This window comes from Balaenoptera acutorostrata, chromosome 9 (genome assembly GCF_949987535.1).
Source record: "Balaenoptera acutorostrata chromosome 9, mBalAcu1.1, whole genome shotgun sequence".
Taxonomy (NCBI): domain Eukaryota; kingdom Metazoa; phylum Chordata; class Mammalia; order Artiodactyla; family Balaenopteridae; genus Balaenoptera; species Balaenoptera acutorostrata.
The window spans coordinates 81,081,869-81,102,062 of record NC_080072.1 but is presented as its reverse complement, the minus strand read 5'-3'; the positions used below and the strand labels follow the sequence as shown (position 1 = coordinate 81,102,062).

General features: G+C 39.1%; 1 protein-coding gene and 1 pseudogene across 1 annotated transcript in view; one reads left to right on the top strand and one right to left on the bottom strand.

The window, feature by feature from the left end:
• Positions 1–20,194, top strand: part of TMEM123 (transmembrane protein 123) — a 78,288-nt gene that overhangs the window by 31,098 nt on the left and 26,996 nt on the right. The gene's annotated exons all lie outside the window — the stretch shown is intronic.
• LOC103007730 (synaptobrevin homolog YKT6-like) lies at positions 18,834–19,430 on the bottom strand (annotated as a pseudogene).

Below are 20,194 nucleotides of genomic sequence, written 5' to 3'. Positions count from 1 at the left end.
CATCAATATCTTACAGTTTTCATTGTGAGATCTTTCACTTCTTTGCTTAAATTTAGTCCTAAATATTTTATTGTTTTTGATGCTTTTGTAAATGGGACCATTTTCTTTTTCTTCAGATAATTCATTTTTAGTGTATAGAAATGCTACTGCTTTTTGTATATTAATTTTATATCCTGCAGCTTTACAGAATTCATTGGTTAGATCTAACAGGTTTTTTTGGTGAGTCTTTAGGATTTTGTATATATAAAATCATATCATCTACAAATAGAGATAGTTTTACTAATTCTTTTCTAATTCTGATGCCTTTTATTTCCTTTTCTTGCCTGGTTGCTCTGGCTATGACTTCTAGTACTGTGTTGAATAGGAATAGTGAGAGTGGGTACTCATTTGTTGTTCCTCATTTTAGCAGAAAAGCTTCCAGCCTTTCATCATCGAGTATGATGTTAGTTGTGGGCTTGTCATATAAGGCCTTAATTACATTGAAGTATGTTCACTCTACCCAGTTTGTTGAGCATTTTTATTATAAATGATTGTTGAATTTTGTCAAATGCTTTTTGTGCATCTATTGAGATGATCATATTATTTTTAGCTTTCATTTTGTTCATGGGGTGTATCACATTCATTGATTTGTGGATATTGATCCATCCTTGCTTCCCTGGAATAAATCCTGCTTGTTCATACTGAATGATCGTTTCAATGTTGTGCTGAATTTGGTTTGCTACTATTTTATTAAGAATTTTTGCATCTACATTTATCAGGGATATTGGCCTGTAGTTTTCTTTTCTCATAGTGTCCTTTTCTGGCTTTGGTATTAAGGTAATACTGTCCACATAAAATGAGTTTGGGAGTGTTGCTTCCTCTTTGGTTTTTTTGGAAGAGTTTGAAAAGGATTGGTATTAATTCTTCTTTAAATGTTTTGTAAAATTCACCAGTAAAGCCATCTGGTCCTGGTCTGTTCTGTGTTTGGAGAGTTTTGATTACTAATTCAACCTGCTTACTAGTAATTGATCTGTTCATATTTACTATTTCTTTTAGATTCAGTCTTGGTAGGCTGTATGTTTCTAAGATGTTTCCATTTCTTCTAGGTTGTCCAGTTTGTTGGTGTATAATTATTCATAGCAACCTCTGATGATCCTTTGTATTTCTGTGATATCTGTTGTAATATCTCCTTTTTCTTGTATAATATTGTTGATTTGAGTTCTCTCTTATTTTTTCTTTGGTTAGTCTAGCTAAAGTTTTGTCAAATTTTTTTTATCTTTTGAAAGAACCAACTTTTAGTTTTTTTAGTCTTTTCTATTGTTTTCCTGTTCTCTATGACATTTATTTCTGCTCTAATCTTTATTTTTTCCTTGCTTTTGCTAGCTGTGGGTTTATTTTGTTCTTCTTTTACTAATTCCTTAAGGTGTAGTGTTAGGTGGCTTATTTGAGTTCTTTCTTGTTTCTTAACATAGGCGTTGGTTGCTATGAACTTCCCTGTTTTTGTTGAATCTCGTAAGTTTTGGTATATTGTGTTTCCATTTTCATTTGTCTCAAGATACTTTTTTTATTTCCTCTTTAATTTCTTTGATCCATTGGTTGTTCAGAATATTGTTTCATTTCCATGTGTTCATGAGTTTGCCATTTTTACTCTTGTTATTCATTTCTAGTTTCATAGCATTGTGATCAGAGAAGATACTTGGTATGATTTTAGTCTTCTTGAATTTGCTAAGACTTGTTTTATGGCCTAACATAGGGTCTGTCCTAGAAAATGTTCCATGTGCATTTGAGAATTCATTTTCTGCTGTTGTTGGATTGAATGTTTTATATATGTCTATTAGATCTGTTGGTATATAGTGTTGTTCAAATATGCTGTTTCCTTATTGATTCTGTCTGGATGAATTATCCATTATTTGAGTGACATATTAAAGTCCCCACCTATAATTACGTTGCTGTTCATTTCTTATTTTGGCCCTGTTAGTTTTTGCTTTATATATTTAGGTGCTTTGATGTTTGGTGCATAAATATTTACAATGTTATATCATCTGGATGGACTGGCTCCGTAATAATGGCATTCTTTGTCTCCTTTTACCATTTTTAATTAAAGTCTGTTTTGTCTGGTAAAGTAAAGCTATCCCTGCTTTTTTTGTATACTATTTGCTTAAAATATTTTTTTCTACCCTTTCACTCTCAGTCTATGTGTGTTTTTAAGGCTAAAGTGAGTCTTTCATAGGCAGGATATCATGGATTTTGTTTTTGTAATCCATTCAGCCAGTTTGTGTCTTTTGAATGGACTATTTAATCCATTTATGTTTACAGTAATTATTGATAGGTAAAGACTTACTTTTGCCTTTTTTGTTCACTGTTTCCTGGATGTTTCGTAGATCCGTTGTTCTTTGTTTTATATCCTGATTTCTTTTTTGTGCTGTGATGTTTTTTGGTATCAGTATGTTTTGACTTCTTTATCATGTTTTTTTGTGTGTGTGTCATTACTGCAGGTTTTTTTCTTGTGGTTACCATGAGGCTAACATAAAATATCTTAAAATTATAACAACTTCAGTAGATTTCCTAAACTTTGCACTTTTATTTCTCCTCCCCTTCACATGTTAGGTTATTGCTGTTACAGTTTACATATGTTTCATACTGTATAACTAATAACAGAAGTTTTTAGCTATGATTATTTTTACTACATTTGTTTTTTAATTTTTAGAGTTCTGTGTGAATTATGCAACCCCGTTACCATATTACAGAATCTAACTTTGACTGTATATTTACATTATCGAGTTTTACAGTACCTTCTTATATTTTTATGATGTTATTTAGTGTCCTTTTAATTCCACTCAAGGAACCCCCTTTAACATTTCTTATAAGGCAGGTCCAGTAGTGCTGAACTCCCACAGCTTTTGTTTTTTCAGGAAATTTTTATCTCTTCTTTATTTCTGAAGGACACCTTTGCCAGGTATAGAATTCTTGATTGACAGCTTTTTTCTTTCAAGATTTTGAATATATAATTCCATTCTCTCCTGACCTGAAATGTTTCTATTTAGAAATCCACCAGTAGTCTTATGGGGTTTCACTGTATGTAAGTACTCTTTTCTCTTGTTATTTTCAAAAAATCTTTGTCTTTGACTTTAGACAATTTAATTATAGTGTATCTCAGTGTAATTCTATTTGGGTTCAACCTATTTGGGGTCCTTTGGTCCTTGTGGATCTGGAAATCCATTTCTCTCCCCAAGTTTCAGATGTTTTCAGCCATTATTGCTTTTGTTTTTCTTTTATTAAAGTATAGTTAATTTACAATGTTGTGTTAGTTTCAAGTGTACAGCAAAGTGATTCAGTTATACATATATATTTTTTTCTTTTTCAGATTCTTTTCCCTTATAGGTTATTAAAAGATACGAGTATAGTTCCCTGTGCTATACAGTAGGTCCTTGTTGTTTACGTGTTTAATATATAGTAGTATGTATGTGCTAATCCCAAACTCCTGATTTATCTCTCCCCGCCTCACCATGCTCTCCCCTTTGGTAACCATAAGTTTGTTTTCTATGTCTGTGAATCTATTCTGTTTTGTAAATAAGTTCATTGTATCATTTTTTTAGATTGCACATATAAGTGATATCATATATTTGTCTTTCTCTGTCTGACTTCACTTAGTATAATAACCTCTAGGTCCATCCATGTTGCTGCAAACGGCATAATTTCATTCTTTTTTATGGCCGAGTAATATTCCATTGTGTATACATACACACATCTTTATCTGTTCATCTATCGACAGACATTTAGGTTGTTTCTATGTCTTGTAAATAGTGCTGCTGTGAACATTGCATTATTGCTTTAAATATACTTTCTGTTTTTTTCTGGAATTCCCATAATGCAGATATTGTTTGTTTTGATTATGTCCTATAAGTCCCATAGTCTTTCTTTCTTCACTCTTTTTTCTTCCTTCTGTTTGCTCCTCCGACTGGATAATTTCAAATGTTCTGTCTTATAGGTCACTGATTCTTCTGAATGGTCAAGTCTGCTTTGGAAGTTGTCTGTTGAATTCTTCAGTGCAGTCATTGTATTTTTTAGCTCTAGGATTTGTGGGGGGGGGGGGGTTATTGTTTATATTTCTTTGTTGAACTTTCTGTTTTGATCATACATTGTTTTCCTAATTTCATGTAGTTGCCTGTGTGTTTCTGCAGTTCACTAAAATTCTTTAATTATTCTGAATTCTTTGACAATTCATAGATCTCCATTTCTTTAGGTTCAGTTTTTGGAGCTTTATTAGTTTCCTTTGGTTGTGTCATGCTCAACAAATTTTTCGTGATCCTTCATTCCTTATATCAGTATCTGCACATTTGAGTAAGTGGCCTCAGCTTCCAGTCTTTACAGGTCTGGTTTGTCAGAGACAGTTCTTTACCAGTCAGCTCAGTTTGGGTTTGTGCATATGTCTGCTGGTAACATCCCTGGGCAGGTGGGACTTGCTATCAGGGTCTATTTTGAGTGAGGCCACTGCCTGGGCTTTAAGGTCAGGGGTAAGGGGGTGGTACCACTAACCAAGAACAGGTAGATAGGATTGCTGACTTTGTCCCCTGCTCCACGATTGCCTGGATTCTCTGGCAGTCCTAGTAGACAGTCCAGACTGGGTACTACATTCAGAAGTAGATGGGGCTATGAGTTAGCTTCTCTCCCCTGATGTGGTAGCAAAATGGGTCCCAGGGCCTACACAGCTTGTTGTTTAGGAACCTGAATCAGGCAAGACTGTACACTGAATCCTCTGGCCAGATAGAGCAACTGTCTGTGCTCTTTATTCAGGTGTCACTGTAAGCAAATGACAAGTAACAGTAAGCAAGGCTGTTGGATGGGCCACGCAGCTTCCCATGTGCTCTGGTGAGATGGGCTGAAGGCTGTATTCAGCAATAGTCAGGGCTACAAATTAGTTTTCCTACCCAGGCACAGTGTGGGAGAACCAGCTCCAAGGCTGGTAAGGCTGTTTGTGGTCTTGACTCAAGACACCTGTTTCCCAAGCTCCCTGGCCAAACGGGGCCACTTGCTTTGCTCTGCAGACTACCAGCTCTGACTGCCAGCTCTGACTGCTCAGCTATTTCCAGGCGTTCTTGTCAGAGGCTCCTGGGTAGGGCTGGGAGCTTCACGCTTCAGTGGGCAGGACTATGACTCAGCTCTCTTGCCTGGGTATGGTGGGAGGGCAAGCACCTGCAGGTTTTCCCTGTCAGGCTATCTGGTCTGGAGGGACCAGGAGCTACACTCAGCTGTAGACCTGGTATGATTCAGCCCCACTGCCTGGGAGTGGATGGAGACCAGGCTCCAGGGCCAGCAAATCTCTTCATCTGAGGCGTGCAGACCTGCACGCCACTGAGTTCCCTAGTCAGACTGCCCCTACTTGGTTCTGCAGATGAGCAGAGCCGCTAGTTGGGATTACTAGTTGGGTGTGCAGGCAGGGACTTGGTCTACCAAGATCCTAGTGCCGCTTATTGCAAGCCCCTTCCCCCTTCTTCATCACAATCAGGTGCTCAGTGGTCAAGCCCCACATATTCTCCTGCAGTCCCCAGGGGACAAGACTGGGGTGGGGGCTCCCAAGAAGCTACCCACAAAATGTGGGAGCTGGATGTCCACTCTGGGCTCTCTTTACCCTTAAAGGAACTGTAGACACAGGGGAACGTCCTGGCATGGTGCTGTGCTGTCCAGGGGAGGGGCAGTACCCTTCTAATGCAGTCTGTCTTGGTCTCTGTGGTGCGGGGGGGTGCTTTAGCCTCACCCTCATATTCTTGTATTCTCAGTGGTGTCTTGTCAGTGAATAGTCATCGTTAGTTCGTCTCGTGAAGGGGAGTGAAGTCAGGAATGTTCTATGTTGCCATCTTGGTGATGTCACTCTGAATAGTTTCTTAGTATATGCAAATATGCAGTCACTGCTGTTTGAATTGTTTTTCATCAACATGTACTACTTTCAGAATTTCAGGAAAAGGAAGAATACAAATACTTCTAAATAAAGGGAGGGGTGAATTTTAAAATTTTCAAAATGTGGATCTTATTGATCCGCTTCCTCTCATAGATGAGAAGCTGTCTTTTTACATCTAGTAAACAATCAATGTGTGGCTCCCAAGTCCCAGGAACACTGCTAGACTCAGGATACAACAGTGAAAGAAGGGAATCCTTGCTCTTGTCAAGATCATGCTCTGTGGTCATGAACGAGAGTGACCAGCACCATGTGATGTGTGTTCTCAAGACCCAGTGAGGAAACAAGAACAAGTCACCAGCTTTGCCAGACCCATAGGAGTTCACCAGGAGAAGAACAGGACACTCCAGATTGAGGCAACAGAAAGTCCAAGGGCAGAGGTGAAAAATGAAAGTCTCTGTGGAATCTCCCTCCGAAGGAAAGTCAACTATCCAACTTCTCGGGGGTTTATCATGGAGAAACCATAGGATTTAAAAGATGTCAGCAGGAAACGTCACTTGTCTTTCCCTTAGTTGTATGATTTTTTTTTTCTTTTGCTTATTTAACCTATTTGTTCTGGCAGCTATGCTAATGCTTAATTATATGTGAAAATTATAAACCAAAAAGTACTATATAGTTCTTCAGTGAACGCCTAACCAGAGAGGAGAAAGTGTTCAGTTTCTAATTTTTTCAATTGAGTTTAATTGTCCTAGGTATTAAATTTTCTTGTAAGAGTTGTTGTATAATCCAAGTTTTGCCATGACTTCTTTCTTTTTATTCACAAAGCTTCTGTTTCACAACGTAGCCTTGAGATTCAGCAATCCGTAGTAATTCTGACACACCAAGGATAATACATGCTTAGTTGTATTGCATAGTTGTATTGATGAGACTTGGCATCACATGTACAATGTATGTGTTGCCATCTCTGTAAAGAGGTTAATCTCTCTTCATGTTAGGTTTGATTGAGAATGATTCTGTTTATAACTAGGCTCTAGATCACACTGACCCAGAATAAAATCTTTAGACTAAGTGCTTTATATGATGCTAAGTCCCTGTAAATTCAGTGAGTCTAGCTGCATCTGAAATCCATACTAGCTTACCAGAAAAAGGTGCTATGTATGAGATGTAAAACTTCTGCTTGGTTGAATGCTATGATTATAACAGTTTACAGTCAAGACTTATAGTCCAGTTGGCTTGGCATAAGTATAGTAGCATTACAGCACACAGACACAGGCATTCATGTTTTCATGTTTGTTAGCTTAGAGTCAAAGGTTCATAAAGGGGTGTCAAAGTCCATTTCAAAGAGAAAAGTCTAATTTTAGAAGCTTGCAGTTTACACACCAGAGCTTGCCTTTCAATAAATAGCTTGTGTAATCTTCCTGCTGGCACAAGTTGAAAAGTACATTCTGTTGGAAAGGAAAAAGAAAAAACTGAAGAGAAATGATAAACTTGTTTATGAAGAGAAAGAACAGGAAGAATAAAGTAGACATCGCCACAGATTTAGTTTTCATATTGTTAAAAGTATTTGGTTGCAAGCAACAGAAACCAACTCTAGCTAACTTAGGCAAATAAGAAATTGTTGGACACAAATGGGGTCACTCACAAAATCAAAGAGAAAGAATTGAACAACTAGACCTCGTCCTAGGGATTTCAAGGGCAGGAGTGAACAGAAAATATCTTTAGGGAGTTGCCATTAAAATGACTGTCAACTGTTTTCCATCCTAGTGTACACTGCTCGAGTTTCAGATTCCTGGGAGAGTCTGATTGGCCTAATTTGAATCACTTGCCCACCCATTGACAGTCCCTCCAAACTACATGGAATGTGAGGAATGTGTCTCTAAGGAAGAGTGGAAACTGTTACAAAAAATGAGGATCAGGAGCTGGACAGGGAAAAAACAGTGGATGTTCACTACATCACATAGCCACAATCAGTAGTAATGATTTTGCCCGACCAGAGTAAGTGGCCAATAGTTATTGGTATTTCTCTTCAGAAACATCTCTTGTCAGCTTTGTATTCATATGTGAGCTGTGGGAATAATATTATGCCACTTTGATGGAGCGGGACCATTTCCCATGAATTTCAGAGTATCATTTTCATTTAGCTTTGTAAATTGTCCAGATGACCAGGAATTTCTGATATGGAGTAAAAATATTCTAGAATCACTTTTCTTGTTTGCTTTTCTTTTTTTTTTTTTCAGCAAGTTCTTACACTAGAAGTATGTCTTGCCAGAAAGTTATCATGATAATTCTCAAAAGGTATATGTATATTCTTTTCTACATCTCAATGTAGAGAAAATATTCTTTGTCTTCCTGAATGGACTGACAGATTGTTTACATTTAAATTCTGTTTCCTTAGAACTTATACCCACCCTATTCCTTCTCTACCAATTCTACCCTTCCCCTTGTTCCTCATAGTTCTTGGGCATGTACTACTTCAGCAGGGACCTGGGGTGGCTTTCGTGAAACTAAATACAATCAAAAAGCCCAGGGAACAAGAATTAATTTAAATGTGTTAATTTAATTCAACCTTCTGCTGCAGCAGCCATTGAAGAGCAGTGGTCATTACTCTGTGCTACCCCATGGCCACGGACCTCAACAAGGACCACAAGGTGGCCAAGCACACTCAGTTTGTGCTGGACTAATCCCAGAGGTATATGGTTTCGCTCTGGGTGAGTAGTGTACACATGGGACTGTCAAGGTTTCCAAGGACAAGTGGGCCCTCAAGTTCATGAGGAAAAGGGTGGGGATACACATCCGTGCCTAGAGGAAGAGGGAGGAGTTGAGCAGCCTTAAGGAAAACAGCTGCCAAGAAGGACTGAGCCTCCTTCCCTGAGGTACATAATCCAACCTTTACAGGGAAAAAGCATATACTGTTTGGGACATTAAGCCAACTGTGAATACTAGTGTTTTTCAGCACACTAGCTAGATATAGAGGGTGGATAAGATACATGTAGTGTGTTCCAACCACAGACTAAAGGTTGTGAAAAGAGAACTTGCAAGAAACCAAAACCCTGCAACTTAATTCTGCAACTTAAATTGTCCCACAGTAGACCGTATTACATTCACAATTAGAAAACTTCTGTTTGGCTTGGTGACATCCTGACTACTATAGAATAGCAAATAACTGATGCATATGCCCAGACACAAAACTTTTTATCCACAGCTTGCTGTTCAGTTAATAAAAAGTTTTGTGAATGGGCATATACCTCAGTTATTTGCTATTCTATGGTAGTTGGGCTATCCCTAAACCAATAGAAGTTTTCTAATTGTGAATGTATTAGCCAGCCATGTATTTTGATCAATAAGTGGGAAATGAAACAGCCTTTGTAAACATTAAGCCACATGCTCATTCAGTCTTTATCGTCATATCCTAGGAAGTAAATTTGCTCAGTGTTAAACAACAGCAGCAAAAGGCATACCAATATCCTTGTATACCTCTGGGTGTAAACTTTTCTGGGGTTTTACATTATTATGAAGTCAAGGACAGATTTATAACTTCCTTGAGATAGCTAAAACTTACATAGCAACCTCTTTAAGTAGGGATAAATTATTATAAAGAAATTGATCCTGCATTATTTTCTACTCAGGACAGGGTTTTGGTTAAATACATTTTTGTTCTGTTTTAAAATCTCTTATACGTGCTTTGTCCATCTACTAGTTAGCTGCAAAGCAGTTGACCTCAGGCAAAGTTAAGTCCCTTGGGAAGTCCAGTGCCTAGAGATTGGGAGACAATTTTGCTTGACATTGACACTATTTAATTAGAAGTAACTATAAGTGTTTAGGTAGATCAGTGGAAATTGATTATGGATGTTAGATAGTAGAAACTTATTTTACCTTGAGGAGAACATAAATATTATCAATAATATCCATTAAAATATGAATAGGGGAAGAATGGAAAATAAGGCATAGAACTAATTCCAACCCACAGGGGTTTTATGAAGATTGACTGAGGTAAACTGAGGAGTGTTACAATATATAATAAATTCTCTTTGGCCATTATAGCTTTTTTAAATTGTTGGCTCTTATTTTTACCAATCTGAGTTTTCATTGGCCTTTGTTTTTCTTACACAGTTAGAGGGAAAGGAATTATGATATGACCTTAAAATCTTTGTGCCTCAGTTTTCTTCTAGTACTTCTTTATAGGGTTGTTGTGAGGATTAAGTGAGTTAATACATGTAAGGCTCTTAGAACAGTGCCTGGCACATAATAAACACTATGTATATGTTAACTATTATTATTGTTAAGAACGATCCAAATACAGTGCTCAAGAGTGGAGAAGTCAGAATTCTAATAGGTTGCTATAGTAACTTAGACTCAAAGCTATAAAAATTTAGCTGACCTTCCTATCAAAGTTCAATGTTAATTCTGCTACATAAGCCTCTGGTATTCTTTTGTTATATCCACTCAGCAAATGTTCATTCTGAACCTAATGTGTCGGGCAGTGTGCCAGGTTTTGTGAGAGCTATAGAGCCCAACTGGATATAGACACTGCCCTCATGATACTTAAATAAGAACAAAAATAGCTATAATAAAAAAATATGCTAAGTATAGTCGAAACGTGCACTCAGAAGAGGGAGAGATTTACTTTCAGTTAGGAAAATCTTGAAGGAAATAGCACTTGAACTAGGTCTGAGTGGATGTGACATTCAGAGATGGAGTGAGGAAGAAACAGATTTGTCATTGGAGGACACGATGTGAGGAAAGGAGTGGGGAAAGGAATGGGTCTGTGCTGGAAAGGTGGTCCAGGCTGTCTTTAGTTGTACCTTCCCTGTTGTAAAATGAGGGTGGTGGTGCTAAAAATGGTAGATACTGTTTGAACATAATGCTGCTGCCAAGCATTTTGCAGGTATTTCACGCTTGTTACTGAATTCCACACGATAACCAGATGAGCTAAGTATTATTTTCCCTATTTTAGAGGTGAGGAAAAGTTGTATACTTAGAAAGTAACTGCACAACCATTTAAGCACAGGAGTGGTTGATGGCAAAAGCCTGGGTTTCTTTCTAACATACCTGGCTGCCTCTTCAAAATCTCAAGCGACTGATTGACAGATAATTAAACACATATTCTACCATCTTGAGAATACTAATTGATACAAATTAGAATTTTCTTCATTACCACTTCTACAGTTTCAGCAAACAGATTTTCTGCCTCCAGCGTTTCCCAGAAACCCCTGATAAGAAGGTTTGTCTTTCCCCAAGACTGTTTCTGAAAAGGTTGCTGGTGAGCATGCAGTCCGTGCAGAGTTGGATGGTCAGGAGGGAGCACCCGTTCTGGCTGTAGTGACTTGGGGTCCCACATCTACAAGCTTGACCCTCTCCCTTCTCAGTATCAGATAAATAGCATTATCTGTGTAATCAAGTTCAAACTCAGAATGGAATTCAGGGGCTCTGTGCTTTGGCTGCATTCACTTCCTGGCTTTGTTTCCAGATCTATAAAATGGCAGTAAAAATACTTTTATATGCCTCAAGGTTTATTGTGGGATAAGATAAAATTTGGTACGTGGAATACTTCATAAACTATTCACTGCCTTATAAATATTGTTTTTATAATCATAGTCTTGTGAAACAGTTACATTCTCAGAGGATACATAAGGGTCTTTGTTCCTACACTTGAGTGGCTTCAGATGGCTTATTTTAGCTTCTCCTTTTTTGTAACAGACTCAACTGTCATGTCTTTGTATTGTCATTATGCTTCCCTCCAATAGCCCACTCCTCTCTCAATTTGCTTTTAATCAGCAGTCAACTAGGAAACCACATAATAGAACTTGCTGGCAGTATGTCTAAAATTAAAATAATTTTGTTCTTCTCTTTAACAAGGGGTGAGAGGAAATTTTTTTTTAATCTCAATTGGCTTAAAATTTCATATTTTTTTAAATCTTGTAAGTTTTTAAGCATTTTTAGAAATTACTAATGCATGCACTTAATCTTTCAAACAATGCAAAAGCGTATAAAATAAAAAAGATCTGATCCCACCCTCCCTTTCCTTCTCAACAACTCCCTAGAAATAATCACTATTTACTGGTATGAATATATGAGATAGGCACATAATGGTCTGCAACTTGCTTTTTTGACCAAACCGTTGAGCTTTTTGTGTCAGTACATTATTGGTTATTGCTACATAACAGAACCCCAGAACTTAGTGGTTTGACTATATTTATTACCTCAATGTCTGTGAGTCAGGAGTTCAGTAGTGGCTTAGCTGGGCACTTAGCTGGAGGTAGATTTGAGGTTGCAGTACTGGAGGCTTGAGTGGGGCTGAAGGCTTTACTTCTAAGGTGAACAAACTCACAGACAGGCTGTTGGCAGGAGGCCTCAGTTCCTCTCTCTATAGGGTTGCTTGAGGATCTTCACAACATGGTAACAGGCTTCCCCAAGAATGAGCCATCTTAGAGATTCACTAGATCCTAGAGAGAGCCAAGTAGAAGCAATCCTTTTTCTGACCTAGCCTCCGAAGTTACATCATTTTGCCATATTCTTTGCTGGAAGCAAGTTTCTAAGTTAGGTCCACATACAAGGGAAGTGAAATTAGACTTCACCTTTTGAAGGGAGGCATATCAAAGAATTTGTGGATATGTTTTAAACCACCAGAGTATGTATAGCTCTCTCATTCATTTTCATGTTTGTGTTATGTTCCATAGTATGGAGGTACCATAATTTCCTTAACCATGCCCCCATTAGTAGATACTGTTACTCTTCTAAACAGTGCTTCAGTGAATACACACATATGCCTTTACCAACTTGAGCTAGAATTTAGCCAGATACCTAAAAGTAGTTGTTGGGTTCTGAAGGCGGGCCAAAGGGGATGGATCCCTTAAAACTAAAGAGCTGGAATGTATACAGACATGTTTTGCCTTTCAGCTGTGTTCTGGCTAGATGGTTCAGAAAGATATTGGAGTTAGTCATTTCATGTAATCAGACTCATACAAACAGAAAACATCTCAAAATATTCTCAGTATTAAAAAAAAATTTAATACTATGAGAAATGCGTGAATTAGGGGTATAGATGTCAACATGAGTGAAATTTATTAATGTAATGTTGAGTACAAAAAACAAGAACAGAAAAATATATAGCATGATGCTAGTTATATAAAATTTAAATGTGGAAAACAGTATTTTGTTGCTTAGAAATAGTGTACAGTAAAAATATAAAGAAATCTGTGATAAATTCAGGGTAGTGGTTACTTGGAATGGACTGCAGTTGAGGAGGTGCACACTTTTAGGGGGTTTCTTAATTGGCAGTTTTATTTCTTTATCAGAATAATGAGGACACAGATGTTGGTATTATTCTTTGTACTTTTTTGGTACATCTACAGTTATCACAATGAAAATTATGAGAGGCTCTTGATTTTTAAATTCTGAGCTCTTATTTTAGCTTCAACTTTTGGTATTAAGTATATACATTTGTTTATTGATGGTGATTTTAGTGCAGTGAAGATAGTCAAAAATTAATTAATTTTTAGGTAAAGTTAATACCTAAAGTAAATACCGTAGGCTCTGGAATTCAGGTGGATTTTCATCAGGAGACAATGAGCAAATCAGTGAAAAGATTACCAGGCTTGGAGGAATCCAACGACCTGTGTTATGGTCTGTTCACCACCATGTCTCACAGCAATTTGGAGCATTTAGTTAACCTGAGTCACAGTTTTCTCATCTGTAAATTGCAGGGAGCAAACCCACTTCTCGGTGCTATTATACAGATCACATGAAATTTTTTAAAAATTAAAAATATGAAAAGCACCTAGTCCAGTTACTGGCACAGCAGATGTTCATTATTTTCTTCCTACTCCCACAGATTACTGCCATCATGATTCTGGTACCATATCTAGCATTTAAGCAAGTATGTATTTGTGGTAATTATGTAAAGTTTGCAGTTTTCTTTTGTAATGTAAGAAAAAATGTTCAGTATTAAATATTAAGTTTTCTAATGCCTTTATACAATGAATTAAAATTATTTAATAGTGGATTCTAAACTGTACAGTTGTCATCTCTAGGGATTTCTTTTTGCTGACATTTGAGCAGACAGTTTTTTTGCTGACTGAATATCTCTTTGTTGTGTTGCTTTGAGCTCGTTAACGACCAAATTCTTATGTGGCAGCTGCACATTACACATGCTTATTCTCCATGTTCAGACCATAAATCTTCTGTGACTGAGTGACAACACCACCTGCATAGTCTTTTGATGTTGCAGATATAGCTCTAATAATGTTATTTCAAAATATTTCAGACCTGTTTTCTCATACATTTTAGCGCTACTGGGACAATGAAATGATATTTCAGGATATGAGAAGTTATTGTTATTGTTTTTTGTGTATTTTACAATGGAGACCGACTGGTAGTATTTGCTATATGTAGGATTGTAGAACATGGAACAGCAAGAGTATGCGGTACATACCCAGCTGAGGTTTGTTAAATACTTAGAGTAACTCTGAGTATGTTTATGTTATCGTTTTTTCTCCCTAAAATCTATTTTCTAGCTTATTCTTATCTAACAACATGTTGAAGGTCAACATTGGGGCAATGACACAGTCACTCACCCATCCCAACCAAAGCTTTTTGTTTTGGTGGCACTACTTTTCGTGACTGGCAACCGAACACAGTGCTTGAGAGCAGAGGCTCAGTTCACGTCCTGGCTCCTCCCCTTACTAGTTTGTTCTCAAGTCACTGAACCTCTCTGTACTTCAGTTTCATCTATAAAATGGGGATGACCATAACATCTGCCTCTCGGGGTAATTATGAAAATTGCTAATATTTACAAAATATTAGAGCAGTGTCTGGCTCAGAATGAGGACTGTTTAAAGATTCATTAAATAAACACATTAAATAAATATAGCAGACAGAGCTGTAGAGCATAGAGCACACAGGACTGGGCTTAGCTCTGTGGGCTCATCCCAGATTGGATCTGTCCCCAAACAGTAAAAGACGCTGTCCTTTCAGTCAGATTAGTTATACAAGCTAATAAGGATAAGGAGGAGTATAAAGCATCAACAAATGATGCCTTCCCTTTGGCTTAACCAAACCAGAAGCCTAAGGGTTAAGGGAGCCTATGTCATTTTTTAGGGCAGAGGGCTGGTGGGACAAGGGTAGGGAGGGATCTAGAGGGACAAACAGAAAATATCCATCACAGTTTCTAAGACAAAGTGCATATTTATATATAGTGCACATATGATATGTAGATATGTGCATATCTCTATATAAATTTTCCATTATCTTCCAATATATTTTCTAAGTTTCTACAGAAAGAAATGTGATCTCGGCATGTAACTGGAATGAAAAAGTCTCACAGTCACTTAAAGTGTATTTCCAGCATTACTACTTCCTGGCTTAAACAAAGGAGGAACATAGTTCATTTTCCACTTAATTCAGAAAAGCCATTCCAAGCATGGTAGGAAATGTTAAAGAGCTGATAGATAGAATTGATACTACTACCTCCGAGGTAGAAATGCTGGCAAAACTATCCCCCAGTCTTTATGCCATATGCTTCTAATCTGCACCAATAATTTCTGTTCATAAATAGATATATTGAATTCTCTTTTTAGAGTAATAAATCTATGCCTAAATCAGTTATTTCATTTTTCTTCTACTAGAGCACCATTGAGCTCACTCTGGTGTTCATGTCTTCAATGGGAGGTAAAGCTGATATGGAATATTCTGAATAAGAAAAGTGGTTAAAAGAACACTTCAGGGCTTCCCTGGTGGCGCAGTGGTTGAGAATCCACCTGCCAATGCAGGGGACACGGGTTCGAGCCCTGGTCTGGGAAGATCCCACATGCCGCGGAGCAACTAAGCCCGTGAGCCACAATTACTGAGCCTGCGCATCTGGAGCCTGTGCTCCGCAACAAGAGAGGCTGCGATAGTGAGAGGCCCGCGCACCGCGATGAAGAGTGGCCCCCGCTCGCCGCAACTAGAGAAAGCCCTAGCACAGAAACGAAGACCCAACACAGCCAAAAATAAATAAATAAATAAATAAATAAATAAATAAATATTTAAAAAAAAAAAAAAAGAACACTTCAAAAGAAACCATTGTCTAACAGACTGGACACACATTGTCCTGGGGAGTTGAGGTAGCTGAGAGATGATGAATGAGCAGGCTTTAATTCTCTTGGTGATTTGTTGCTAGAGGACCATTTTAAATTTCTTCCCTGGAGCCTTGAGAAGGAAGCTCACTTGCCTCACAGCATTGGGTTAATTCTGTGTTCAGGTACACAAGGGACCTGATTAACCCTGGTTTGACAATTAGTTGTTGGTAGCTAATAAGTAATTATTCAGGACATGAGGAAACACATTTTTGTAACCTTACCCCCTCCAAAAAAAATATATTCAATTCACATAGGAGAACTTCAGCCTGCCTATGGTTGGGAGCCAATTTTGTTTGCCTGACTTTTGAACCTTTGAATTTAATGAGAGGTTGCTGACACTTTCTCCCATTCAACAGGTAGGAATTTAGTTTTCCCAGCTTTGCAAATCAGGATCAACTTTACCCAAAACACTGTGTGGAAGGTGGAATTCTAAGATGACCCCCCCAGTGACCCTCACCCTTTGTCTAATTCCCTCACCTGTGAATATGAGACATCATTCCTGTGATTTTGTTATCTTACCTGGCAAAGGGGTTTTTGCAGATGTACTTAAGGTTAGTAATCAGTTGACCTTAAGATAAACTATTGAGTGGGCCTAGCATAATCATATGAGCCCTTTAAAAGCAAAGAGTTTTCTCTGGCTGGTGGCAGAAGTGGAAGTCGGAGAGATTTGAAGCGTGAGAAGGACATGCTGCTGTTGGCTTTGAAGACAGAGGGGCCACATGAATACAGGTGGCCTTTAAGAGCATGGAGTGGCCCCAGCTGATAGACAGTAAGAAAATGGGAACCTCATGCAAGGACCTGGATACTATCAGCAGCCTAAATGAGCTTGGAAGCAGGTTTTTCTCCCAGAGCCTCCAGATAAGAGCCAAGCGTAGCCACACCTTGATTTCAGCCTTCATGAGACCCTGAGCAGAGACCCAGCTGAGCTGTCCATTCGTGCTTATGACTTCCACAACTGGAAGCTTATAAATGGTGTTTTAAGTGACTACATGTGTGGCCTAGAAGTATATTTTGCGACTAGTTTATCTTGAAAGGAATACCGGGGAGTTATACTGCTCTAAGCTGTAAGTGCTGTAGGTACTTTTCCTGAGAAAAAAGTTGATGGCCAAGGTGAGTGTTTGCTTAGGATACAGTTATTTCAGTAATGGTGTGAAAAACCACACATTCTTCTGTTAGGGAAGAGTCTGCTGCTGGTATGTAATTTTTATGTGTTTGATTCTTACAGGAGCCTTTACAAACCATTAACATTTATTAAACAAACCCACAACCTGTGACAGAAATCAGTGAACTTTTTCTGTGAGGGGCCACATGGTAAATGTTTGTGGCTTTGGAGGCCATATGGTCTCCATCGCAACTATAATCAATTCTGTCCTGGCACCACAGCAGACACAGACAATATTTGAGTGAATGAGTGTAGCTCTGTGCCAGGAAAACTTTATTTATGGTCATAATTTGGCTTGTGTTATCAGTGTCTTATCTCTGGGTTTTTTTTTCTTTTTACTCATGGCAGGTAGGTACTAGTTATTCCTTTAATTTATCACAACTGATTTCTGCCCTCATTTGTAGCTTTTCCTGACTTGAATTTACAAGAAACCTCCCCCATCAAAAAAAATCTCTTTACTGAATTATCTTATAATCTTGAGCATGTTTTAAAGTGACAAAATTGGTAGAAGGACTATGGAATCTGTTTTATTACATAAGCATAGTGTATGAAACTTAATTTTAGGGCTTCCCTGGTGGCGCAGTGGTTGAGAATCTGCCTGCCAATGCAGGGGACACGGGTTTGAGCCCTGGTCTGGGAAGATCCCACACGCCGCGGAGCAACTGGGCCCATGAGCCATAACTACTGAGCCTGCACGTCTGGAGCCTGTGCTCCACAACAAGAGAGGCCGTGATAGTGAGAGGCCCGCGCACCGCGATGAAGAGTGGCCCCTGCTCGCCGCAACTAGAGAAAGCCCTCGCACAGAAACGAAGACCCAACACAGCCAAAAATAAATATAAAAATAAATAAATAAATAAAGATTACTATTAAGAAAAAAAAGCAAATAGCTTTAAAAAAAGGGGGGGGGGGGGTGCTTCCCTGGCGGCGCAGTGGTTGAGAATCTGCCTGCTAATGCAGGGGACACGGGTTCAAGCCCTGGTCTGGGAAGATCCCACATGCCGCGGAGCAACTAGGCCCGTGAGCCACAACTACTGAGCCTGCACGTGTGGAGCCTGTGCTCCGCAACAAAAGAGGCCACGATAGTGAGAGGCCCGCGCACCGCGATGAAGAGTGGCCCCCGCTTGCCGCAACTAGAGAAAGCCCTGGCACAGAAACGAAGACCCAACACAGCCAAAAATAAATAAATAAATAAATAAACAAAAAAACTTAATTTTAAAAGAGGCAAAGGTCATTCCTTTTATTTATTGGCGTATAATTGACGTGAAACTTTATATTAGTTTCAGGTATACAGCATAATGATTTGATAATTGTGTATACTGGCAAAATGATAAGCCTAGTTAACATCCAACACTACACATACTTACAAAATTTTTCTTTCTTGTGATGAGAACTTTTAAGATTTATTCTGTTGATAACTTTTTTTTTTTAAACGGGAGTCACTGAGCTTTATGGTTTCATTTGGCCCCAAAATACACTTTTAGAGGGCCTCAAATTACTAGGCATGTGAATTTGAACGTTCCCCACCGCCAGGTGCCTTCCACCCTTCAGTTCCTCCCAGGAGTTCCAAAGCCAAGGTTGAGTCTGTCCCACTCGGGTCTTTCCACAGCGGCTCTGCTTCCTGGGGGCTGCAGTTGCGATGTGAATGACGGTGACGTTCCAGCTCAGGGGCCTCTGCCAGCTGCTGTCACATGATTGCACGGCACGAGTTTTGTTTCCAGGCCGTTTTATAGAAGGCTTTAGACTGTATTCCCAGCACTTCGGATTTGGACACCAGGTCATCTAGCTTCTCGCCTCGCTCTAACAAAGGCTCCACGGTATTGTGCAGGATGATTTTGGTCTCATCTAGTTCAACCTGCACTTTAGTCATCGGGTCAGCTTCTCAGGGGTTCTGGTATCTACTGAGGTGACCGTCCAGGCCTGCATACTGGATGGTATCGGGGGATCCAACTGGCCAGTCTGTCCTTTCGACCTGCTTGGAGAATTCGTCTAGTACCTTTTCCAGCAAGGTAAACGCCACCCGGGATGGGTATTCACTGTCAGCAATGACCACTCCCACCAGACTGTCGTTTCTCACTTAGACATGGCACAGATATTCTTGTTCTTTGACAGAAGCTCTGCTGCCTTTTGAGGAGCGCTCCACAATCAGTTGACTTGTGAAGGTCATGAATTCCTGAACGCTGGACCTCTGGAAGAAGCTGAAGGAGGACACATCATACGCGGCTTTGAGCAGCACCACCTTGGCATCGCCTTTGTACAGGACCCTTAGGCTGTACAGCTTCATGGCGCCGCGCCCTCAGGCCAGCTACCCGCCTGGCCGCGGGACCAGCTCGCAGGGAGCAGCACGGCGCCACCCCTCGAGACTGCCGCCAGCTGCTGATGGGTTGGTGGTCTCTTAGTAACTTTTAAGTATGCAGTACAGTATTAACTATAGTCACCAGTCTGTACATTACATCCCCTGACTTATTTATTGTATAAAGTAACTTTTAAATATGTAGTACAGTATTAACTGTAGTCGCCAATCTGTACATTACATCCCCTGACTTATTTATTGTATAACTGAAAGTTTGTACCTTTTGTCCTCTTCATCCTTTTCACCCACCTCCCCCACCCCGCCCTGCCCCACCCTGCCCCGCTCCAGCTTCTCCACATTTGGCAATCGCCAATCTGTTCTCTGTATCTGTGAGCTCAGTTTTTTCTTTTGATTCCACATAAAAGTGACATCGTACAGTATTTTTCTTCCTCTGACTTATTTCACTTAGCATAATGCACTCAAGGTCCATTCCTGTTGTCACAAATGGCAAGATTTTTTTTTAATGACTGAGCGATATTCCACTGTGTGTGTGTGTGTGTGTGTGTCTCAGTGTCACATCTCCTTTATCCATTCACTCATCAAAGGCCACTTAGGTTCCATATCTTGGCTATTGTACATAATGCTGGACTGAACATGGCAGTGCATATATATATGTGTGTATATATATATATATCTTTTCAACTTAGTGTTTTCATTTGGGGGTGTGTGGAATAAATACCCAGGGGTGGAATTGC